This window comes from Humulus lupulus, chromosome 6, assembly GCF_963169125.1.
Source record: "Humulus lupulus chromosome 6, drHumLupu1.1, whole genome shotgun sequence".
NCBI classification, from domain to species: Eukaryota; Viridiplantae; Streptophyta; class Magnoliopsida; order Rosales; family Cannabaceae; genus Humulus; species Humulus lupulus.
Window position 1 is genome coordinate 140,090,018 of NC_084798.1, and position 25,211 is coordinate 140,115,228.

General features: G+C 35.6%; 1 non-coding gene across 1 annotated transcript; it reads left to right on the plus strand.

Moving 5' to 3' along the window:
• The first annotated feature begins 16,661 nt into the window (after positions 1-16,661).
• Positions 16,662-16,768, plus strand: LOC133787621 (small nucleolar RNA R71). Its single transcript, XR_009872630.1, has one exon. It is a non-coding gene; the product is annotated as a small nucleolar RNA R71 (small nucleolar RNA).
• The last annotated feature ends 8,443 nt before the right edge of the window (positions 16,769-25,211 follow it).

A 25,211-nucleotide genomic window follows, 5' to 3' on the forward strand; every position in this document is an offset into this window, starting at 1 on the left:
ATACTAGCGACTAGTCAACCATATGTTTAAAGAACTAATCGGTGTTAACATGGAGGTATATGTCAAAGAAGGAAGAAGAGCACATCGGGGACTTGTGAGAATGCTTCAACATCTTGAACAAATATCAGATGAAGCTAAATCCCCTCATGTTTTCTTTCGGTGTTGGATCAGGAAAATTTTTGGGATTCATAGTAAACTCGCGAGGTATCGAAGTTAATCTTGAAAAGATCAAGGCCTTGATCAAAATGCGGTCGCCTGCCAAAATTAAAGATGTTCAAAGCCTAACCAGGAGGATTGCCACTTTGAGTAGATTCATTTCTAAGTCAACGGACAAGTGATTTCCATTTTTTAATCTACTCAGGGTCAAAAAGAAGTTCGAATGGACGGAAGAGTACGAACAGAATTTTCAGGAGCTAAAGTCCCATATGTCACAACCACTGATCTTATCCAAGCTGGTCAAAAAAGAAACTTTGTTCATCTACTTGGCAGTCACATAGTATGCTGCTAGCGCTATTTTGGTCAAAGAGGAGGAACATGTTCAAAAAGTTATTATTATATAAGCAAGAGGCTAGTAGTAGCAGAGTTGCGATTTCCACCCATTGTGAAATTAGTCTATTGCTTGATTTTGGCCTCCAGAAAGCTGCGACAATACTTTCAAGCTCACCCCATCATGGTACTCATCGACCAGCCATTACGGAAAGTCCTGCAGAAACTAGAAGCCGCTGGTCGATTATTAAAGTGGGCATTCGAAATTGGGCAGTTCGATATTTCTTATTCTCCATGAGCAGCTATGAAAGGACAGGCTTTAGCAAACTTTGTCGTAGAATTCACTGGAATCCGGAATGTTGGACCGATGGAGAAACCTGGACTCCAAAGTCAAACTCCTTCATGGAAATTGTTCGTAGATGGTTCTTCCAATGAGCACAATGCTGGAGCAGGTTTGATCTTAGTTACGCCCGAAGGACATCGATTCCATTGTGCAATCAGATTTGACTTTACAATGTCCAATAACGAAGCCAAATACGAAGCTATGCTTGTAGGATTAAGATTAGGCAAGGGCATGGATAAGTCACTTGAGATTTACACTGACTCCCAGCTAGTGGTTAATCAAATTATAGGAGAATATCAAGCTCGAGGTCTCAAGATGGTTGCTTATTTGAACAAAGCAAAGGACTTATTGGCACAGTTTGAAAAGTGTACCCTCCAGCAAGTACCTCGCGATCAGAACTCAAATGTTGATGCCTTGGCCAAGTTAGGAAGCACGAAGGATGCTGCACACCTTAAACATAGTACCAGTTGGGCATTTGTCAGCACCAAGCATTCAAGTAGAAGAGTCTTCACTGGTGATCCAAGCGAATGACACATGGATGGCGCCCTTCATAAAATAACCTTGAGCAAGGAGTGTTTCCAGTGGAAAGAAACAAAGCAAGGACCCTCCAGAGGCAGTCGGCTCGATTCATTCTGTTCGATAGAATTTTATATAGAAGAGGGTACTCGATGCCGCTGTTAAAGTGTGTTTCTAAGGAAAAGGCCAAGGAACTAATGCAAGAAGTCCATGAAGGTTTCTGTGGAGATCATGCTTGGGGGCAGAGTTTCTCAAAAAAGATCCTAAGGCTAGGATACTTTTGGCCTACTATGAATGACGACTATATGGACTTTGTTCAAAAATGTGACAAGTGTCAAAGATTCTCCAAGATACCTTGAGTAGCACCAAATGAGCTTAAAGAGATGGAAAGCATGTGGCCATTCGCAGTATGGGGGATTGATTTGATCATGTCTTTACCCACAAGAAAAGGAAATGTCAGGTATGCAGTAGTTGTTGTTGACTACTTTGCGAAGTGGGATGAAGCTGAGTCACTTGCGATAATAACAACCAAGAAGGTATTAGACTTTGTGGTTAAGAACATCGTGGTTGCCAAGGAAAATTGTCTCTGATAATGGCACACAAATTGACAGTGATCTTTTCACTAATTTTTGCGAGAGGCATGGTATTATCAAGAGTTTTTCATTAGTAGCTCATCCGCAAGAAAATGGACAAGTTGAAGCTGTCAACAAGACCCTGAAGGACACCCTGAAGAAAAGCCTTGAAGAACTAAAGGGGGCATGGACAGAACAACTACCAGAAGTCCTTTGGTCGTATAGAACATCCCATCGATCAGCAACAGGCCATACTCCATTTTCTCTGGCCTATGGATATGAAGCCACGTTTCCTGTTGAGTTAGACCCACCATCACATAGACGGTTGGCATATGATCAAAGTACTAACGATCAGTTATTGATGGTAACTTTGGATTTGGTTGATGAAAGGTGCGAGCAAGCTCAACTTTGAGTAGCAGCTTATCAGCAAAAGGTGGCTTGATATTTTAACTCTAAAGTACGAGAAAGAAAATTTAGCATAGGAGATTTAGTACTTAGAAGAGTTTTTCTTAACACACGCGATCAAGCTGCCGGAGTCCTTGGACCTAACTTGGAGGGACCTAACCAGGCATATATAAACTTGCTCGCTTGATTGGAGATCTCATTCCTTACTGTTGGAATGGAGAACACCTGCACAAGTATTATCAATAAACAGTTGTTTTTAAAGAACTGGCTTGTATTAATTTCACTTTTTACAAGTTTATGAATAAGGGCTAGTTCATTATATGACTGGTCGTTTACATGTGTAAGATCTATTTTTTATCACTCGTACAGACACAATTTCATCCATTTATTACGAGAAATAAAAGGAACTGTTTGCAGCCAATCATTGTATTTATTACAAGTATTTTCTCATTACGTGTGTTGTTTGCTATATTATCATTTTTTATGAGTACATGAGCAGCAATGTTTGAATAGTTCTTGGTCATGGAAAGTGACCGAGGACCATGAGCTCCTCAATCACTTGGGGGTATATAAGGTACTAAGAAAGCAAAGCATATCAACAAGCATATGTAAACACACGAGCAAAATAAGGGAAAGCATACTACGACACTTAGAGTATTTTTCAAAATTTTTGGATTTTGTAAGATGAAAACGAAGTGCTATGCTAAGTTTGGTCATACGAGCAGATGTTATAATAAATAGCAAATATTATAATATCAAAGTGGAATGTTTTACACTGCGAGCAGTTGCTGCTCGAATGTAATTAGTAATTAAAAGGAAGCTGCCCTACGCAACAAAAATTGTCTTAACATCACAAACCGTGGTTCGTATGTCACAGTTACAAAGAAAAATTAATAAATAAAACTATTGAGCAGTAGGAGGTTCTTGTTGGGATTGCTGGTCGACTGTAGTTCCAGCATACTCTTCAGCGCCTTCGATGCCTGTCGCCAAAGAGATCTCAAGAGATTCCTGAGCTTTCTTCTCTTCTTCTAGGAGAGCAGTGCACTTTACCAGTTCAGTCTGCTTTATATCCTTCGGGAGGTAGTCAAAGTTCACCCCTGGGTTACTCTTCCAGAACAGGTAGAAGCATTTGAACTTCGCTCCCTTGAACTTCTACAGGTTGCGAGCGTTGGTTCCCTCGAGCAGTTTAACAGGCTCCTCCTGCTCAGCGGTTCCTTCCGGCTGGCCTCTAGGTCATCTTGAAGTTTGGAGGCCTCTTTAAAATTCATCAGCAAAGCCTCCTTATACTTCTCCTTGGAAATAGTAATTTTAACCATTGCCTCCTGGTGTCTCCTTAGCTCCTCGCTCAGGCTAGCATTTTTCTCCTCGGCTGGTTTCAGCTCCTCGGCATATCTGGCCTCGACTGCCTTGATCTCCTCAGTAAATCTAGCCTCGAACTCCTCAGCTCGGCGCCATCCATGCCCCATTGTGAGGATACCCTGCGAACAAAAAAAGAACAGCAAACCAGTTAGGGGCAATGAAAGAAAGTGTTGTTCAATTAGAGAAAGGAGAAAAACTTACACTGAGAATTTTAGACAGTCCACGGCTAATGACTTGGCTGTGCAGCAGCGGAGGAAGGTGTGAGAAGGCCTCTTGGATACAATGATGCTTTGAAATCCTTTGTAGCTTCTCATGAGTAATGTTGTAGGCGTCAATCAGTAGGTCGTTGATTGAAGGTTGCCTTGCCTGCTCGGGAGGAAGGCTATTGCGAAGAGGAGGAGGAGGTGTCGTATTCCTGGAAGGAATGGGGGTGGGGGGAGGTGCTGGAGGATCGTCTGCTCGAGCCTTCTTGTTGGAGGGTTCGCTGCTACCCTCCCCAGGATGCCGCCTGCTCGCTCTCTTTTTGCTCGGAGGAGCATCGACATCATTGTCTTTGTCAAAGGCTTCTCTAGAAAGCATGACTGCAGAATGAAAACAAACGATCAGACAATATAATTTGAGTTATTTAAAAGGTCAAGGGAATAAGGAGAAAGGAAATTTTAAGTTATATACCCGAGCTATTATTACTGGTCAATACAATATTTATAGAACTACTGCTACACTCACTCTCTGCCTCAAAGAAGTCTGAATTTAAATTACTGAAAGCAAATCTAAAGTTGTCGTCCCTATCAAATAAATAATAGGGGATAGGCAAGTTATCTAAAAGTTAAAAGTCAATACCGTTCTCGTCGGAAGACTCGAATACAGGTTCGGTGTACTTTGGAAGCTTTTGCTTGCCATTCCCATGTTGGGTAGGGGCAGCAGCAGCCTGAGGGTTGCTGGAGGGTTCCCGGATTGACACTCCTGTTGACTGCCATCTCGGGGGTTGTGACACATCCTATTGCTGCTCGGGGATTTCCTCTCCAGTAGCACTCCCTGCGGTGGACTCCCTCACTTCCTAGTGATGTTCAAAGTGACCGACCAGCCTTAGATTGCTTTATGTGACCAGCTCCTTGACGCTCTTCTCGATATTCATCAAGCTGGCCAGGGCTGCAGCCCTTATCTCCATCTCTGGAGTGGGGTCTATTCGATACCATGGACCTAAACGTAACATCAAGGCTCTAAGGACGGAGAAGAAAAACAAACTAGGAGAAAATAAATGACCAGTGATTGAGAAATTTACCTCATCGAGTGAAGGCCAGGTTATTGGCGATCAAGTCCGTCGTAAGGAAGTACTCCTGGAAGTACTTTCCTACGTTAGATTTGTAGGTGATGTCGCTCAGAAATGTACGAGCATACTCTTGATGGTAGAAATGGAAAAACCCCGTGTTGTTGTGGTTGGGATTGGACTTGAGATCAAACGTGTAATTGATCTTGTGCGGTGTAGGCACAGGCCATTTTTTATATTTGTAAAGGATATAAAGTGCTGATAGTACTCTATATCCATTAGGGGTAATTTGAAAAGGGGCGACCTCGAAGTAATTGGCCACCCCTTGAAAAAATCCGTGCAGGGGCAAGATTGCCCCTGCCTCAATATGGTACCTCGACGAGGCGCTGAAGGCGCCTCCAGGCACGTTTTCCCTCTAGTCGGGTGTAGGTTTGACTAGGGTGATCCCAGGAAGACCATACTTCTTGAGATAATTATTCACCATCCTAGTCGATATGACAATAGGAGGTGCAATGTACCAGTCAACGTCTGGCCTAAGGCCGTCACGAGGCAGGGCTTTGGGTTGGATTTCTGGTGGTACAACATTTACAGGTTGAGGATCATTTGGAGGACCCTCGGTGTCGGATGCTGGTTGGTTAGAAGGAGAATTGGTGGATTTCTTTTTTCTACGAGCAATGTGTTTGACACAGCCCATGTGTAGTTGGCGGTCGGGTGAGCTGGTCGTGGGGTTTTGTTGAGAAGAGGTAAGATCAGAAAAAGGAAGTGGCGATTGTTCTTGATCCTCGAACAACAGCATGAGAAGATCGTCGTCAATTGGCCTCTCACCTCCCCAAGGATCGTGCATGAATATCTGAGAAGATAAAATGGGAGATGAGAATCTATGACCAATAGATAGAAGAAGAGGAAACGTTGGGATAACGTTGCTCGTGTATAAAAGTTAAGATTTTATACGACCAGTAGCATCCTAACGTAAACACTAAGAACATGCGAGCAGTTTGGAAAATCAGATTAAAAAGCGGAAGTGAAAAGTTTTTTTAGAAAAGTTTTTTTAGAAAAAAATTTTATACTCCGAAAACAGGCAAGAAAAACCGAGATTTTTTCGAAAGCATAAAACTCAAATTTTCACTTCGATTTTAGGCCCTAAAATAGTATTCCTACTTCCCACACCAATTCTCACTACAAGAAAAAAAATAGTATTCATAACACTTAAAATTTGCTAACCGGAAGTATTCATAACACTTCTCAAAATGCTAACGTAGCCCCTATTATTAAAAGTCCTATCTTTTCTATAACAGTTTTTGAATGTTATGTTCGATGTTATCTTAAAGTATTCAATAACACATTTTTAGTTGCTATCATATTAAAATAATAACGTTTAGTTAGAGTAATTGGTTATAAATTTGAAGTTTAATGTTAAACGTTTTGTATAACACTTTTCAACTGTTATAATTGATTATTTTGATAGCGTTTTTAGTTTGTTATATGATATAAATCATAACGTTTTGTTACACTTATAATATGTATCCAAGACAACCATAAATACCATATTAAAGGTCCAGTAATAAAATTTTGTTATTTTAGTCTAGATAATAGATTTTTATTTTTTTTGTGTAAGGATAATTATTAGTTTTCTTTTTAAATTAAAAGGTTTTTATTATCGTATTTGGATAAAAAAAATATCAAAATTAATCACAAAATGTAATATTAAATTGATTGATAAACCATAAGTATTACATTAAACAAGAATTACTTCATGAGATCTTAGTTCTAACTTAAGTTTGAAAGCATACATAATGAAGTTCTATAATCTTGAACATCTTTTACTTCAAAAATGAAAAACAAAGCTATAGCAAGATACACAAAAAGTAAACCATGAAACTTGCTCCATCCTTCAATTCATCATCCATTGTGCACTTGTCTTTGTTGTGGGTCGATTTGCTTAGCTACATAAAAATTTAAATAATTAATGCTTAAACTTAAAGATAATAGTAAACTAAAAGAGTACATAAAAAAAAGTAACATAAGGGCGGGTATGTTAAGACATTGAAAAAAATGCATCATATTTCACAACTAACTATACAAAAGTTCCTATAATTAGAGATAAAGAAAACTAACAAAATTGAAGTATTATCTTCCTTTAGAATTGACAAGCTATGAAAAGAAAATAAGCAGTTTGAAAAATCAGCATTTCCACATTTTCTTATTTAGATAACTATTGATAAACATGACTTGTATATATTATTTATGTCTTAATAATACAATTGCTTCAGTTTTATCATGTTTTTACTCTTTCTTGTTAACTAAAGTTTAGATGAGCTACATGTACCACAAGAATAAGACTACAAAAATAAGACCACAAAAACAAATCAATAAATAACAAGAACAAATAATCAGAAGTAAGAAAGATACATGGCTAATGGATTTAGAATATCAATCCTGTAGATCTATTTTGTATGAAAATCAATAGCAACTTTTAAGGAAACTTACTCAAGCAACAAATACAACCAACAAGAAATTAAAAGTCAGTACAACTCTAATTCAAAACAATCAATTTCTCACCACCATCACTACGTATCAGCTGAAAAATTTAAGGAGATAACTAAGTATGTTCTCACATCAACATCTAATTCAAACCCTGTTTCGTACATATAACCCTAGAAATTTCATACTAAATTCTACATCCCTAATATTATATATACAAGTATTAAGCACAAAAGAAGGACTCTAATTCCCTAATCTTGGATCAACAAGTATTAAGCACAAGAGAAGAGATTAAAAACTCTAACACTCCACATTAATTTTGAAACTATTAAAAAATGAACGATGAAAAGTTATTATAAACAAGAGAGTATCATCAACTAATATGTAGTAGTAAAATTTCAATTTATGTACATTTCAATTCTAAAAGAATTCTAAACCCCAATTGAGTTCTTTCCTCTGAGCAAATAGCAATGCAAAAAAAGACAAACATTTACTAGTTAAATTTCAATGCCATAGCAATCTCAGACCTATCAGGCTATTAAAATTGAAAAAGCGAAGCAACAGTGATTTTTCCACAAAACAAACATTTAAGTTCATAAATGAAAGAGAGAAAATCAGAGAAGAAGAGAATACAACACATACTTATAATGAGCTAAAAATAAGAGTAAGACTAACAAATTCATATTAAACCATAACAGATCAATCAGCTGCCACTTAACTAACTGCTAACTTGCTTAGTTAGCCAACTAACTAAGTTAAAGAATTTTCAATTTGGGCAAGTTTATATCATATGGTAGGAAAATAATTTGTTATTACAATAACTTACAATCTACTGACTTAGGCAAGTTTATATCATTGCACCCTATGTATATTTAAACTAAATTAAAGAGGAGAGAAAGTCTGGGAAGGTAGTTAGGTAGACAAAAGAGTGGAGAGAGAGAAAATTCAAAACAGAGATAGATTATGCATAGAGAACAATTTAAAAAATAAATATTTACAATAGGAGCAAAGATCAAGACTTCAAAGTCAATTTATACACTTTTTTGCATAACTCAATATGAAACAGCCACTCCTTCATAGAAAATTAGACATATTAAATAACTCAAAACACAAATTAAACGAACAATTATAATATCATTCTCTCCTGTTTAACTTAGTCCTTGTCATTGTATTATAATTTTACTTAATCAAGTTCGTCATTCCTTCATACCAAACAATAAGAGAAAGATATGTTTCTTTCTATCACTCTTATTTTCTATCAATCTTTATGTTTTGGCATCATCTTCGTTTTAACATCATATTATTTTTATTGACTTACTTTCTAATTAAAATTAGGTCAATGAAAGGGCAAACTTAAATATATGTAGGCAGCGAATGAAAATAATATGAAGTCACTCAATTTCTTAATTGAATAAATGTGAAATAAAAAGCTCAACACCTTGAATTTAATCCAGACTAAGTGGAATTTCTTAAGCCAAAACTCGAGTCTCAAAGAAAATAATGATGGGATCAAAAGCAAGAGCAAACTCAGTAGGTCATCTCTTCAAATGCTGAGAGTAGATAAACCATATACATAAAAGAATTTCATGATTATAAATGAAGCATACTTGTATGAAAATATTTCACATTGAGTTTTCCAATTGCCTTCAAGCTTAAGATCACTAGATCAGAGTCTAAGTGCATGCCTGCACAAAGAATTAAGAACAATGTCATCCTAAAAAACATTAAGAAAACTTTCAGCATCACAGATGTACTTACTTTAACAACCATGCAAAAGATAGAAATCAAAACTAACTAAGTGTTTCTAAGTCATAATATAGTGGCCAAAGTTATATATAAAAAGTGCAAAAAGTAAGAATTAAGTATTCATCAACCAAGAATGAGACAAATTAAAAGCATAACTAATATATGAAACTCAATAAAAAAAAGGTATATGACATAGTATTTTTTTAGCGACTAACCATTTCAATGTCAGAAAAATCTAGGCTGCCCAGTATTAGGCTCCTGAAATTCTCCTCACACCAATGCTCCACATACATCACAGAACTAAAGTAGGAGCCCAGAATCTATACACACATGTTAATGAAATTAACACATGCCTACAGCCAAACAAGGTCAAAAGGCCACTAGAAGTACAGGAAGAAAAATTTAAGAAGAGTATGAAAGCATTGAAACTCACAACTACGGGCTTTGCAACTGTAAGATAATCAATAGAAAGCCAAAACACCTGGGAACATAAACTTGTCAGAAAATGAGAAAGAAAGCAACAAAGTATCACATATATTGATTTCAAAAGTAACAAATCAATTGCAGAAAAGCATTGTGCTAGATCCATATATATGTAGTATTGAAAAGAAAGATTCACTAATAATATTACTAAATGTGTTTTTATTAATTGTTGTACATAGTATTACTCACTATTATAAATATGCCTTAGTTTCATGATCTTGTACCAGTTACCTGTTGGTGTCTATAGCCCTTGTTCTAACCCCAACTTTAAAGCCAGATATAAGCCACAGAGAGGCCTTTAGTGCTGCTGCAAAGATTGTGAGACACCATTCAGGATTCCTTAGTTATAATATACTTAATAAGCTAGCTATAATAAATAAAAACACTTTTTGCCACTATACTAAATAAGAGTTCACGCAAGAATTAATCACATGAACAGGCTTAGACAAAAAATTTACCAAGCTAGATTTCAGAACAAAAGGGGCTTGATTTCTTGGAGGAGAAATCCCAAGATGGATTTCTACAAGTTGACCTTTCTACAAGAACTGATCATTGTCATCATAGGTAACAAAAAAATTCGATTCATTTTCTCACTGTAAGTATAGAATGAATACTTCTCATAAACTTTGGAAAACATACATATTCATATTGATAGTCCTTATTTTTAACCAATACCCTAAATTTTATTGATTCAACCCTTGTGTTTAAGTTTGCTACTATGTAGCAATGAGAAGCTTATGTAAAAACAACAATTTTTTTTCTTTGTCCTTAACCTCTCCTAATTGTATAGTTATCTTTGGCCTCCAAAGCATGCGGTTATATTTGGAGTTTTAGCGCAAAAAATTTCCAACTAATCAAATCAAAAGTCGTCTCATCATTTCACAGAGCTTTTTCAACAATAAATTGAAATGAATCAACCAATTACTAGTCATATAGTCGCTGGTCTTCTGAGATAATTTAGTACAGATATAACAGAATTATGGTGGGAATAAAACAAAAAATGATACCATTTTCAAATTTTCTCACCCTAACTACAAAAATAATGCTACTAAATAAACACATCAAAGATTTTTTATTTTTTTTTTGCAAGTAACACATCAAAGATTATCAATGGGCATAAGATCATTCAAAGGAGCTTCCAATAGAAAACTTACTAATTGCCAAGAAATGTGGATACATTGTTGCTGCTAACTGTTTTATATTAGAATCTAATTGTTTTATGTAGAGAAAGACAATAATTCTCTTAGTTATCAGCATATATGCATATATGTAGAAGCTCATTTTGAGCATATATGCATATCAATATATTCAGTGTATTTCTTGGGCATACAAAATTATGAAAATATACATGAATTAATGTTATCAGCACATTTTGGACACAGATCCATCCACATATACTTGGAACTATAATGTTTAAAGTATAGTGATATTTAGAGTGCAAACCAACAAAGACAAAATAACTTTCGATCTCCATTAAAATTTGTAAAATCGTGACACATTTTATCAAACATATAATTCTAAGTTAAAAGAGAGTATGACCTTTGATAATTTGTTTTTAAAAAAATCATTACTAGTAAGCTCACCTTCTCTTTATTTTCAACATTATTAAAAGTTTAAAACATGACCCTTCATGATCCAGGAGCTCAATTTTCTGTAGGATTGGTAGAGATGTCAAACTCAGGAAGAATGAAAATAACTACATCATTCCACTTTGGTGTAGAATTCTCCTGCAATAATGTTGAATTTTATTTTGAAGAACAAAGAGATAGAAAGTAAAATATGAAAAGAACTAGAACTAAAACAATTGTACAATGTAATTTTATACCTTCATTCCCTTTATTCCATCCTCAAGAGTAATAATCTGTAACAGAGACAAAAAAAAAGTCTGGATTAATAAAAAAAATGTTTTGCAACTGTTACTGAGAACACAAAATAGTAGCACCACCAACACAAAACATAGAACATAAAACATCAATATCATATTCAAATTTCATTCTAAGATCAAAGTAGTCCCTCACTTAAAAAAAAAAAAAATCAGCCCCTCTTCCTCACGGAGTAGACTCAATCACCTTCATCACTTAAAAAAAACAATATATATATATTACTATACTACAAACACAAAGAATGTATATATGTGTATGTGTCTATATTAATATATTCAAATGATTTATTCACATTAAACTGAAAATTGAACAAGCGAAAAGATATATGAGCACCTGAGAGAAGTGTAACCCATTAAATCTACCACTGCTAAGGTTACTATGGTTATTCATAAAGACTTTAAGATTGGAGCACTCATAAAAAAATACCACACGAATGGAAGAAAAAATAAATAGTCACATAATCAAAAGGCAAAACTAATCACATAATCATAAATGAGTTTTGGTTGAATGCACCAAGGTGCTTGGTAGGTAGTGATGCACCCTAGTAACTAAGTGTGTTCATGTGCATGGTTTCATGGTGCACTTGCATAGAATTTTGTACACACTATTATTTCCTTTTATTAGAATTATTTTAGTTAATTAAAATGAAGAAAAAAATAAAAACAAAGAAGAGGAAAGAGGTGTGAACGTGTGAAGCATATTGGGAAAGAGAGTGATTCTTTCCTTCTTTTATTTGGCAATTAAAAGAAATAAAATTGAAGACAATAGCTAAAATGGGAAAGGGAGGTTGTCATCTTTATTTTTCTACCAATTAATAGAAAATCAAATAAAATAAAAATAAATGAAAATAAGAAAAAAGAGGAAACTTACCCATTTTTTTCATTAGGCTATTATTGGCTAGGTTAGAATAAAAAGGGATGAAAGAAAAGAGAGAGCCATTTTGCATGTGGTGCCGTCAGCTAGGAGGAGAAGGAGAGAGAGAGTGTGTGTGAGAGCTAGAGAGAGAAAGAGAGAAAGGAAGAAGAAGAAGGTTGTGGAAAAATCTAGGTTTGTGTTCTTGTTCCTCGTGATTTGATTCTCTACACCTTGTTGTTTTTCTTTTCATGATGACTAAGGCCTTTGTTTTTCTTGGATGGTTGTTGTTTTCTCTTTTCATGGGGGTTTTGAAAACCCTAGGCTTGAGCAAAGGGTGATTATAGTTTTGAGTATTGGTCATCTTGTGTATTCTTGATTCTACAAATCAAGAGAGGTAATGAATCCTTATCCCTTTTGTTTTTATGTTTTCTTGACTAATATGAATGGTGGTATGTTGATTTTGACTCTTTTGATTTTGGGTTGAAAGATTGTATTGTAAGACGCATGGTGATTTTGATTATTTGAATGATGGGTTTTGACATATGCATGTATAGGAATTCCCTTTATATTTTGTTATTTTTATATTATGTTTGGTCCATGTTCAAGGATCCTATGTGATTTTGACATAATAAATTATTTGTACTCTTATTATTGAATCCATGAAATTTGATGAACATGTTTATGAGATTATGATGTATCAAATAGGTTAAGGCATGCATGAGTGATGATAGAAACATGCTAGGAATTCATAACAAAATATTTCCATATGCGTGCATTACTCGCCCTCGAGTAAATAATCTAACTAGACTTAAACCTAAACAAATCAAGCTGACATAACCAACAAATTCCAACACTCAAAACTACTATGCATGTATAATTCTCAGGAAAAACAATCATGCTATTTAAAACATTAATCTAGATTTTCAGTCTCAATTTACTCATAACGCACAAATAAAATAATTGAACCACTTTATGCAAATCAAATTCTCACCAACTAACCAAATAACCAAATATTTCCATATGCCTGCATTACTTACTATTCTCCATTAATATAAACAAATGCACAAACAAGAATCAATAGGACTTTATAAGGGTTGTAATAGAAGGCTTAGGTATAGGTAGATAAAGAGACATTTTTTAGGCTTAATCATACCACAAGCATTCCAACTAAAGAAACTTTCCCAGAAATTTCACACCACTCATCCCTTGTTACCCCTTTTTCTGTGCAATGATTGAGAATATATATTTTTTTTTCCCAATACACTCCCCCAAACATTGATTTTTCAATAGATGGCTGTTTGGGAACATAATCATTTTCCACTTTGTTTTCCTTTTCTTTCTTTACTTTTTTCTCAATCACAAGTAATTTTCTGAATAGCACACATAATACAAACATCCCATTACACATTCACTCCCCTCATATAATAATTTTCATGCTCATGGTATGGGTAAAAAAATAGTAAATGGTATTTTATTTCACAGTTAGGCTCAAAATAATTTGTTAATCAAGAAAATGGTTATAAGGCTCAAAAGGGTTAACTAAGGATAAAATTTAATAGGGTTAGCTTGAAAGGCACAACTAGTCCAAAAATTGCCTATATCATTTTCCTAAATGTGCACTGTTTCAAATTTCATCTCAAATAGTAAGCAAGCAGGTTCAAGAATTTTTTCAAACTTTTCAATCCATAATCCAAATTTGTCATGCATAAAATAACTTAATTATAACATTTGCAATTTATGAGCAATAGATCTCTAATGTCAACAAATCACAATGAAAAACAAACTAATTTAACCAAGCACATAGATTATTTTTAGAAGCACATCAATTTTTCCTTTGGATTATACTACAAAACAGTCAATCATATTCAAATGGCAATCATTATCAACTTAATTTACACTTTAAAACATGACTCAAAACAAACAACTAATGAAAATTAAAAACAAACAAAACGCAAATGCATCAAAAAACACCAGAAATAAATATCTCCCCCAAACTTAAAACCGAACATTGTCCCCAATGTTAAGTACAGAACGAATGAGGACAGAAACTTACCTGACCAACCACTTCAGTATGGCGGTTGTGGCGGCTGATACGAAGGTCCCTCAAAAGGTTGAGATGGTGGAGGCTGTGATAACGCTATAACCACCTAAACTTCAAAAAATTTCACGTTTTTCACGGGTTACGAGTTACAACACAATTTTCCTGAATAAAACTAAAAACAACTACAACAAAATCTCTAAAAACATTGTTCCAATAAAACAAAAATTAAAAAAGTGAAAACAAATAACATAAAATAAAAAATTAAAAATAAACATACGAATGCCTCCTAAGAACGCTGTCTTTAACGTCATTTATCTGGATTCTTGTTTTCTTTCATATTCAACTTGGATCAAGTCCTCCCCATACGTCCTTGAGAGCCATAGTGTCATGAGTTGGGCCTCATTTCTTGTGATTAGAAATTATCAGAACTTTCCCTCACTCATATAACATTCGAATCCTTTCATTAAAGTATTTTTTTAACCGGTTACGCCCCTTTCTCATTCCGGTTTTAACTATGGAGCTTTTCTTATAGACTTCCAACTTGTTCCCTATTTGGTTTACCACTTCAACTCTACAACAAGTTGGAATTTCTATTGCTGCAAAAACTTTAAATATAACTTCATCTTTTTGCACTCGCAACATTAACTCACCCTTTTGTACATCAATTAAAGCCCTACCAGTCGCCAATAATTGTCTTCCAAGTATTATTGGAATATTTTCATCTTCCTCCATATCTAATATAATAAAGTCCGCAGGAAAGATGAATTTACCTACTTTTACCAATACATCCTCAATCACTCCATGAGGGTGATTAATTGATCTATCTGCCATCTGCAAAGATACCGTAGTTGGCCGAGCTTCTCCCAAGTTCAACTTTTGAAAGATTGATAGAGGCATCAAATTCACACTGGCCCCTAAATCACATAAAGCCTGTGTTTCTTCTAAACCCCCTATAGAACATGGGATATTGAAACTACCAGGATCTATAAGCTTTGGAGGTAGTTTCTTCTAAAGTATTGCACTGCACTCTTCAGTTAGTGCAACCGTCTCATAATCCTATAATTTCCTCTTTCTTGAAAAAATTTCTTTCATAAACTTCACATAGCTAGGCATTTGTTCTAATGCTTATGCGAACGGTATATTAATATGTAGCTTCTTGAACACCTCTAAAAACTTTGCAAACTGCTTATCCAGATTATGCTTGCGAAGCCTTTGTGGATATGGAATTCTAACATGATGGTCAATGCTCACTGGTGGTACCACTTCTTTCTTGTTAAGGTCTTCAGTAACCTTTTCTTCATTAGATTTCTCTTTCTTTGGAAGGTCTTCAGTAACCTCCTCTTATTCTGGACTAGGGACATGTTGATCCTCTGTCTTCTTGCCCTTGTTTTCTACTGTAGGCCCCTCATACTTAGTCCCACTCCTCAAGGATATTGCATTACACTGCTCTTTAGGATTAACTTATGTAGTTCTAGGAAAATTTCCTTGAGCTCTATTACACATTAAAGTAGCCAACTGCCCTATTTGAGTCTCCAGACTCTTTATGGATGCCCTAGTTTCAGTCATAAATTGGTTAAGCACATCAGGTTGAGGTTCATCTGGTTTTATTGGCATTGGGTGTGGTCTATTTTGTGGTTGATAATATCCAGGTGGAGGTTGTTGGTATGAATGTTGTTGTGGATACGGTGGTTTATTTTGGGAAGGTTGATATTGTTGCTGAGGTGGTGGGTAAGGTTGTAGAGTATTTTGATTATTGGAACAGGAAAAATTAGGATGGTTCTTCCAACCTAGGTTGTAGGACATGGAATTTGGATTATTGGGTTGTCTCTGGTAATTCCCTATAGCTTGTACTTCTTCCATGGGCATATTATTCATATCTAGAGCAGGGCATTAGTTGAGTGGATGGGTTGTACCACACAATTCACATAGGTTTTGAACTTGCATAGCTTGAGATGGGAGTGTAGTGTTTTGTAGTTGCTTTGTCAAGGCTGCTACTTGAGTTGTAAGCATTTATATAGCACCCAATTCCATCATTCCAGCCACCTTCTTTGGTTGTCCCCTTTCAGTTGGCCATTGATAATTATTCATCGCCATCTCTTCTAATAGCTCATACACCTCATTAGTACTCTTACTCATAAAAGCACCTCCCGCCACAACATCTATGATTGTCCTAGTTGTTCCATTCAACCCATTGTAAAAATTATGCACCAACATCCACTTTTCTATACCATGGTTTGGACACTTCCTTAACAACTCCTTAAATCGCTCCCAAGAATCATACAGTGACTCTTCGTTCATCTGATAAAAATTATTGATCTCTCCCCTTAGTTTTGCAGCCTTCGCTGGAGGAAGAACTTGACAAGGAACTTCTGAGCTAACTTCTCCCATGTAGTTGTAGAATTCTCCTGTAAGGATATCAACCAACTCTTCACCCTATCCCTTAGTGAAAATCGGAATAGCCTAAATCTTATAGCATCATCACTCATCCCATTCATCTTGAATGTAGCACATAACTCCAGAAAATTAGCCATGTGTAAATTGGGGTCCTCTATTGGCATACCTCCAAACTGGAAAGTTGATTGGACCATTTGGAGAATTGCTGGCTTAATCTCAAAATTATTTGTAGCAATGGTTGGAGGTCTAATGCATGAATGCACTCCTGTAACAGTAAGAAGTACATAATCTCTCAATGTTCTTGGTCCTTGCTCCCTTGGAACCTCTGCAGCCCCTTGACCATTATTAGCACCGTTTCCCAAATTGTCAGCCATGGTAAACTCCAATCTCCTCTTTGTTTTTCGGTTCTGTCTGCACGTTCTTTCAATTTCCAGATCAATTGGTATAATCTCCTTTTGTCTATTGCTTCGCATATTCCAACGATTCCTGAAACACAATAGAACCTTGATCCAAATAAATGTTAAACAAAAATAAAAAAAAAACCAAATTAGAACAAATAACAATTAACTGTGATATTGGAATTTAAGTCCCCGGCAACGGCGCCAAAAACTTGATCTATGAAAATTAACACGCAAGTATATGTGGTCAAATCAAGTAATATTTGATAAGTAGAGTGTCGATCCCACAAAGACTGATTTCCAAATACCACTAATTATTCTTTAACTTTCTATTTGGTGAATTAAAATTATTATGAAAAGAATAAAATTAAAGTGAATACTCTAACTTATGAACAAAATTTAAATAACTGGAAACAAAACAATGAATTAATTATCCAAAAATCAATAATAAAAAGCCTACGAATTAATTTCATCAACTGTTCATTCTATTAATTTCAATAGTCAATTCTAAATCTCTTCTTTCTATTCTAATTGCAGGTTAATATAATCGATTCCTATTCTTATTCAAGATATTAGATCTCAATCTATATGCAGGTTTTCTACATTTTTGTGATAAACTTGAACATATAGAAGGTATTAAACATGGAAACCTAATTACTACCCAAGTCATACAGGTACTTTTGTCCAATATGTAATCTATGTCTATACAATATCCCTAAACCCATGAAAACCGAGCTACTTACCGAATCATTTCTCGAACATCTTGCTCCTGAAAGACACGATTTCCTCCAAAATAACTCCATTTTCTTCCACTTTCACTTCATTCCACTCTTTTCACCATCTTAGCATAGAAAACCTGAAACATGAACAAACAAGCATAATTCCGCAATAAAATATCCCTAAACTCATGAAAATCGAGCTAAAAACTAGATCCTAAATGAGCCTTAAACTCATTTATCAATGGGTTTCGACATATGCAGGTATAGGAATTCCCTTTATATTTTGTTATTTTTATTTTATGTTAGGTCCATGTTCAAGGATCCTATGTGATTTTGACATAATAATTGATTTGGACTCTTATTATTGAATCCATGAAATTTGATGAACATGTTTATGAGATTATGATGTATCAAATAGGTTAAGGCATGCATGAGTGATGATGGAAACATGCTAGGAATTCATGTGAATGTAAATGAAAATTTTTGTTTTATTGTATGTTTAAGTCATGGGGTTTTGGCCTATAGGGAGTAATGCATGATTAGTAGTTTTTTTTTATTTTTGTGTCACCCATGCATATCAAGAACATGCTAGGTTAATTGGTTAATGAAAGGAATTGTCTTAAATCTTTTATAAATTGATGTATTGGTAATACACGAAAATTCGTATTTGAGTTTTGAAAGCATGAGTTTGAAATAAATTTTATAATGAATATTGCATGCTGATTTTGTCTATAAATGGTATGAAATATGATGAAAATAATGATTTGCATGCATAAGTGATGTTCCAAGTGCTATGATGATTTTATGTAATTAAAAGGGTATTTTAATCATTATTAAAATGATATTTTTCCTCAAATTAATACCTACAATTTTTTTTATATATTTTATGAAGAAAATATATGTTTTAATTCCAAGTTTATGATTTTTGAGTATTTAATATGTTGCTGGAAGTTTTTGGTAAAAATGACAAAATGTCTTTTAATGAGAGGAATTTTGTGTATTTGATGAAATGAATTAATATCCTGAACTATGTATACATTAAAAATGATATTTTTTAATTGTAACCATTTTTAATTTAAAAATGATTTTCTTTATTTTTAATTAAGAAAATGTTGCGTCAAATTCTCTTGTGACTTTTAAGCAAATAAATAGTTGCTGAAAGTTTAGATTAATAAATTAAAAGTAATTATTTTGTTTAACCTACATGGTTTACACTACATAAATTAAGTCTGAATTAATACAAGCAAAAATATATTTTTCTCACACTTAAAATTATATTTTCTCACACCAAATCTTGTATTTTTGTTAACTTAAAATAAAATGTTGTTTTGTAAAAGAAAGATGATATTTACAAGTACCTTTAGATAATTTCAAGTCTTGTATTTCTCTATACAATTTAAAATAGAATTATTATTATTATTTTTAGAAATTGGCTAAATAAATTATTTTTATGAAATAAAAATAATGTATTAAGAGGTTTAATCAACTTTGGAATTTAAAAGAAATAAATAATGGTGAGGAAATTATGTTGCTAAATCTTTATTTGAAAAAGTTAGAAATAAGCGTGTAAGAATTATCGTTTTTAACGTCACTTTTTAACAACGTTCCCACGTATTCATGTCGCATGCAAATGCACTTTTACGTTAAAAAATATGTCTATTATTCAACCATATAATTTTTACTTAAAAACCATGCATTGATAATAGGTAGAATTTGCATTATTCTTTTGTGATTCTATGTGAAAAATGTGCGTGTTTGGAAATTATGTGTAAATTGCACCATGTGTGCATGGCCCATGGACACAATGGGTATATGTGTTGGGCACAAGAAATCTCATGTGATGCTAAAGAATACTATTTGATTATGATTATAGGCTCGCTGTGAAGTTTGTTTCATTTTTTCTTTGCTCGGACTTGAGGTAAGGAAGTTAGATAGAACCTTTTATTTATGCTATGAATGGTAAGATTGGTTTGAATGAGGATATATGCTATGTATAATGAAGTACCGTGTGATATGAAGTATGAGATGCTATTTTGAGATGATGTGATGAATTTGATAAATAATGTATTTCCCTTTGTGTTGATATCACTGCATTGCATGTATTTTGTATAATGTATGAAAAGCAAATGGTTGCTAGCGAGTTGAATTCGACACAACAAAGGGTTTACTAAGGATATAAAGACGTAACCCGAGTTACTAAGGTACGACGTAACTAGGGCGGACGCGCCGAGGTTATTCAAGGACCAGAGCCTTCTACTTACCTCGCAGAGAAGGGCTTTCCAATTTTATGCTTTTACTGGTTACCTCAAGATGTGACATGGACTAGAGAGGGGGTCATGTTCACAAAGAAGTGATGATGATGTTTGAATATGCTGATGATGCATGATATATAATGATGATGTATTATGGTAATATTTATGTATGATGTATGGTGATGACGTTTAAGTATGATGTATGACGATGTATGGATATGATGTTGTAGGAGAGTTAACAATTGATTATGCTTTTGTTGTGTTTTTCTTTGTTTGCTGTTTGTACTTCCTTACTGGGCTTTTAGCTCAACCCCTTACTTTCCCCTTTCAGGTAATAAATAGGGTTTCTCTTTGGCACGCGCTGTGATGTGTGGGGTTCTAACGTCAGAGTGTGTTTGGCGTGGGGGTATCCTATGGGCGAATAAACAATCAGCTTAAACGCCAACTTTTAAAGATGATGTTATGATTTTTAGATTTCAAAATTTATCAGTGGGACTTGAATCACATTTTTTTAAACGTCGCATGAGAACCTTTTTTTTCATTTTAAACTATTGCGCCCAACTTGCATGTTTTTGCAAGCCCCTACTGGATTTTCATATATTAAGTGGTTTTCCTTAAATAAGTCTATGAGTATGATGGCCTTTTACAAAGTAGTAATTTAGGACATTTTACAAAAGGTATCAGAGACAGTCATCCATGTTTCCAAAGACTCTCCCCATTTACGCTAAAGATGGGAAAATCTCACCTCACCACGTTGTAAGTACTTGCTCTAAATGTTACCTATATTCTTTCCTACTTTTAAATTTAGTAGTTTTGTAATTGTTTTGTAATTAGGACTTCTAGAAAGAAACTTTTCGATGAGATCAGTGGTATCTCAAGGGTTCATATAGATGGTGTAAACAGCAGAGATGAGTGGATATCAGCTCCCCAAAAGATGTTTGTTGTGAATGAACGTATTTAATGGATGAGATGCATCATAGTAAATCACAAGTATGACACTATCAAGTTTCAAGAAAAGTGAAGAATGGATTACGTCAATGATAATATAAATGGACACTATCAAGATCAAAGAACACATAAGCTTTGCCACACGATTGTCAATAAAGACATAGGTTAGGGTGTTTACTCCACGACATTATTTTGCGAGGTGATGTTGTTAACTAGATAGATACATGCAGTAGCAGAGGAGCACACAAAGTGGACACGCCACAACATTTAGTGGCAAACAACAACAAAACCTCAATGGAGTAAATGGAGAATAAGGAGGCGGAGAGGCGAGTAAATCCACGATAACATAGTTCAACATAGAGGACAATGACAAGGCACGAACTGACGCAACAATGAGGATAAGTGATGAGTTGCGACATGAAAAAATAAGACAAAGGCTACTAGTACAGACTAAGGATTTCTAGCGACAACAAGATAATTAGAAATCCTAAAGATGGATGCTAGAATTTGGTGGGATATGGTTAAGAAGACACAAACTTTAGACACCATGACCTGGGCTGACTTTGTACAAGTTTTCAGCAAAAAGTACTACAATGCTACAGTACTAACAACTAGAGTTAATGAGTTTGTGAGACTGACACAAGGTAGTCTTCCCGTCACAGAGTATGCCAAGAAGTTTGATAGACTAGCAAGGTTTGCACCTGAGATAGTCTCAACAAAGGTCATGAGTATTCAAGGATTCATAAGGGGATTGAAACCTATGATTTCAAGGGATGTCAAAATGACCAGTACAGAGCTAGTTAGCTATGTTGAGATTCTGGACAATGCTTTAGACACTTAGTACATGAAGAGTTGTATATCAAAGGACAGTGCTGCAAGGAGAGAGGCTAATAAGATTAAAGTCTTTCAAGAGAGTAACAAGAGGAGGCCTAATAGGGTCAAAACAGTGGCACTGACAAAAGGCCCAAGGTCGCAGATCCCAATGGAAATCACAGCAACCGCAACAGTCGTAGTAATGATTGGAAACTATGGGAATCACCAAAGCAATAAAGTTGAACACCCCAGCTATCCTAAATGCTCGAGACGACATATGGGAGAATGTCAGGATGACACAAACAAATGTTACAAGTGTGGTCAGGCAGGACATCTAAGAAAGGATTGCCCACAATGGAAAGCAGGACAGAATAGTAACAGCAACCTAGTGGCCGCACGGGTTTTTGTTAGCCCAGAATGAAGCAGCCAACAATAATACCATAGTCACAAGTCAGCTCCCTATTTCTGGTATGATGAATAGAGTCCTTATTAATTTTGGAGCAACTCACTCTTATATTTCCATGAATATGATTGATATGTTGGGTATGCCTTATAAACTGTTAAAGCATAGTTTTAGTACAATGTTACCGTTAGAAGACATGATGTTGTCAACTAGGTGGTTACAATCAGCCCCTATAACTATAGAGGGTAGGGAGTGCCCGGTAGACCTTATAGAACTAAATATACCAGACTATGATGCCATACTTGGCATGGATTGGTTATCCAAACATGGAGCAAAGATTGACTGTTGGGAAAAGAGCATGGAGTTCAGGCCAGAAGAAGGAGAACTCTTTTCTTTTAAAGGAGAATTAACGGGTTTTCGTACATCCATAATATCGGCACTGGAAGCATGGAATATGATGCAACATGGCTGTTCAGAGTTGGAACCAGAGAATGTGCATATTGTTTGTGAGTTTCTGGAAGTGTTTTCCTGAGGAATTACCAATATTACCCCCGGACAGAGAAATGGAATTCGTGATCGAACTTGCACAAGAAACAACAATGATCTGTAAAGCACCCTATTGAATGGCACCTGGTGAGTTGAAGGAACTCAAGAACTAGCTACAGGAATTCTTGGATAAGGGGTACATATGACCTAGCCATTCGCCATGGGGAGCACCAGTCCTATTTGCAAAAAAGAAGGACGAGAGCATGAGAATGTGCCTCGATTACCAAGAACTCAATAAGGCCACCATTAAGAACAAATATCCTTTGTCGATGATAGATGACCTTTTTGATCAACTGAAAGGGGTAGCAGTATTCTCAAAGATTGATATGCGATCCGGGTATCATCAGTTGAAAGTAAAGGAGGGAGACATTCCGAAGATGGATTTCAGAACTCGCTACGGGCACTATGAGTTCCTAGTGATGTCTTTTGACTCACTAACGCTCCATCAACATTCATGGACATGATGAATAGGGTATTTAAGGACTATTTGGACAAGTTTGTAGTAGTGTTCATTGACGATATCCTTATCTACTCGAAGAGCAAGGAGGGGCTTGAGGAACATTTGAGGTTGACCCTAAAAAGACTATGAGAACATCAGCTATACGCTAAGTTCTCTAAGTGTGATTTTTGGCTAGAACAAGTAACTTTCCTAGGGCATATAGTGTTCAAGAATGGGATAGCAGTGGATCCGTCAAAGATCGAGGCCACTAGAGACTGGTCCCAACCGAAGAATGCCTCAGAGGTTCGAAGCTTCTTAGGATTAGCAGGTTATTATCTGAAGTTTATTAAGGGTTTTTCAAAGATCGCCACACCCTTGACCAACTTGACCCGCAAGCATCAAAAGTTTGCTTGGACCGAGAAATGTGAAGAAAGCTTTCAGACCATGAACGATAAGTTGATCTCTGGGCCTATCCTTTGTGTTCCCACAGAGGGTGGGAAATTTGTGGTGTATTTTGATGCATCAAAGAATGACTTAGGGTGTGTGTTGATGCAGGATGGGAAGGTTGTAGCTTATACTTCTAGACAACTCAAGGACTATGAGCAACGATATCCCACTCATGGCCTTAAATTGGCAGTAGTGGTGTTCGCACTAAAGATATGGAGACATCACCTATATGGGGACAAGTGTGAAATCTACAATGACCACAAAAGTCTGAAATACTTCTTCACTCAGAAGGAATTGAATATGAGACAATGAAGTTACTTGGAATTAGTGAAAGACTACGATTGTAAAATTCTATACCACCCAGACAAGGCCAATGTGGTTGCAGATGCATTGAGTAGGCGGGGACATGGGAGTGTCTCAGCACTGAATGCAATAGAGATGCCTCTTCAGAAGGAGATTATAAGTGTCAACATTGAATTTGTGCTGGGAGGCCTAGCGAACCTCAAGTTATAATACTCCATACTGGAACAAATTAGAGAAGGACAAAAAGTGGATGAAGCCCTAATGAAGCAAGAGGCTTTGGTACAAGAAAGTTGTAGTAGTGACTTCACAATGTCCAACAGTGGATTGTTACGATACAAGGATAGGATTTGTGTGCCTGAGAATGATGAGATCGAGGAAAATATTATGAAAGAGGCACATACAACACCTTATTCCTTACACCCAGGGTCCACGAAGATGTACCAAGACCTTAAGGCGCTGTATTGGTGGCCTAGAATGAATAGGGATATTGTTGAGTTTGTTGCCAGATGCATGACATGCTAGCAAGTCAAAACAGAACACCAAAGGCCAGCAGGGTTACTTCAACCGCTTTACGTTCGAGAATGTAAATGAGAGGATATAGCAATGGATTTTGTGATAGGATTACCTAGGACCACAAAGCAGCATGATTCTGTTTGGGAAATAGTGGATAGGTTTACTAAGTCTGCCCATTTTCTACCAGTTAAGACTACCTACTCAGCGGACCAATAAGCCGAATTATATGAGAGTGAGATAGTGAGACTTCATGGGGTTCCAAAGTCGATAATTTCTGATCAAGGGTCAGTGTTCACATAAAACTTTTGGAAGGAACTACAGAGAGCTATGGGAACAAGGTTAAAGTTTAGCACCGTGTTTCATCCCCAGACCGATGGGTAGTCTAAGATAACTATACAGATTCTAGAGGACATGTTGAGATGTATGCTTTGGAATTTTCTGAGTCTTGGAACCAATATCTATCCCTGATGGAGTTCTCCTATAACAACAGTTATCAATCAAGAATTAGGATGGCTCCCTATGAGATGCTTTATGGGCGCAAGTGTAGATCTCCTTTGCACTGGGACGAAGCTGGGGAGAAACAAATTTTAGGCCCTGAG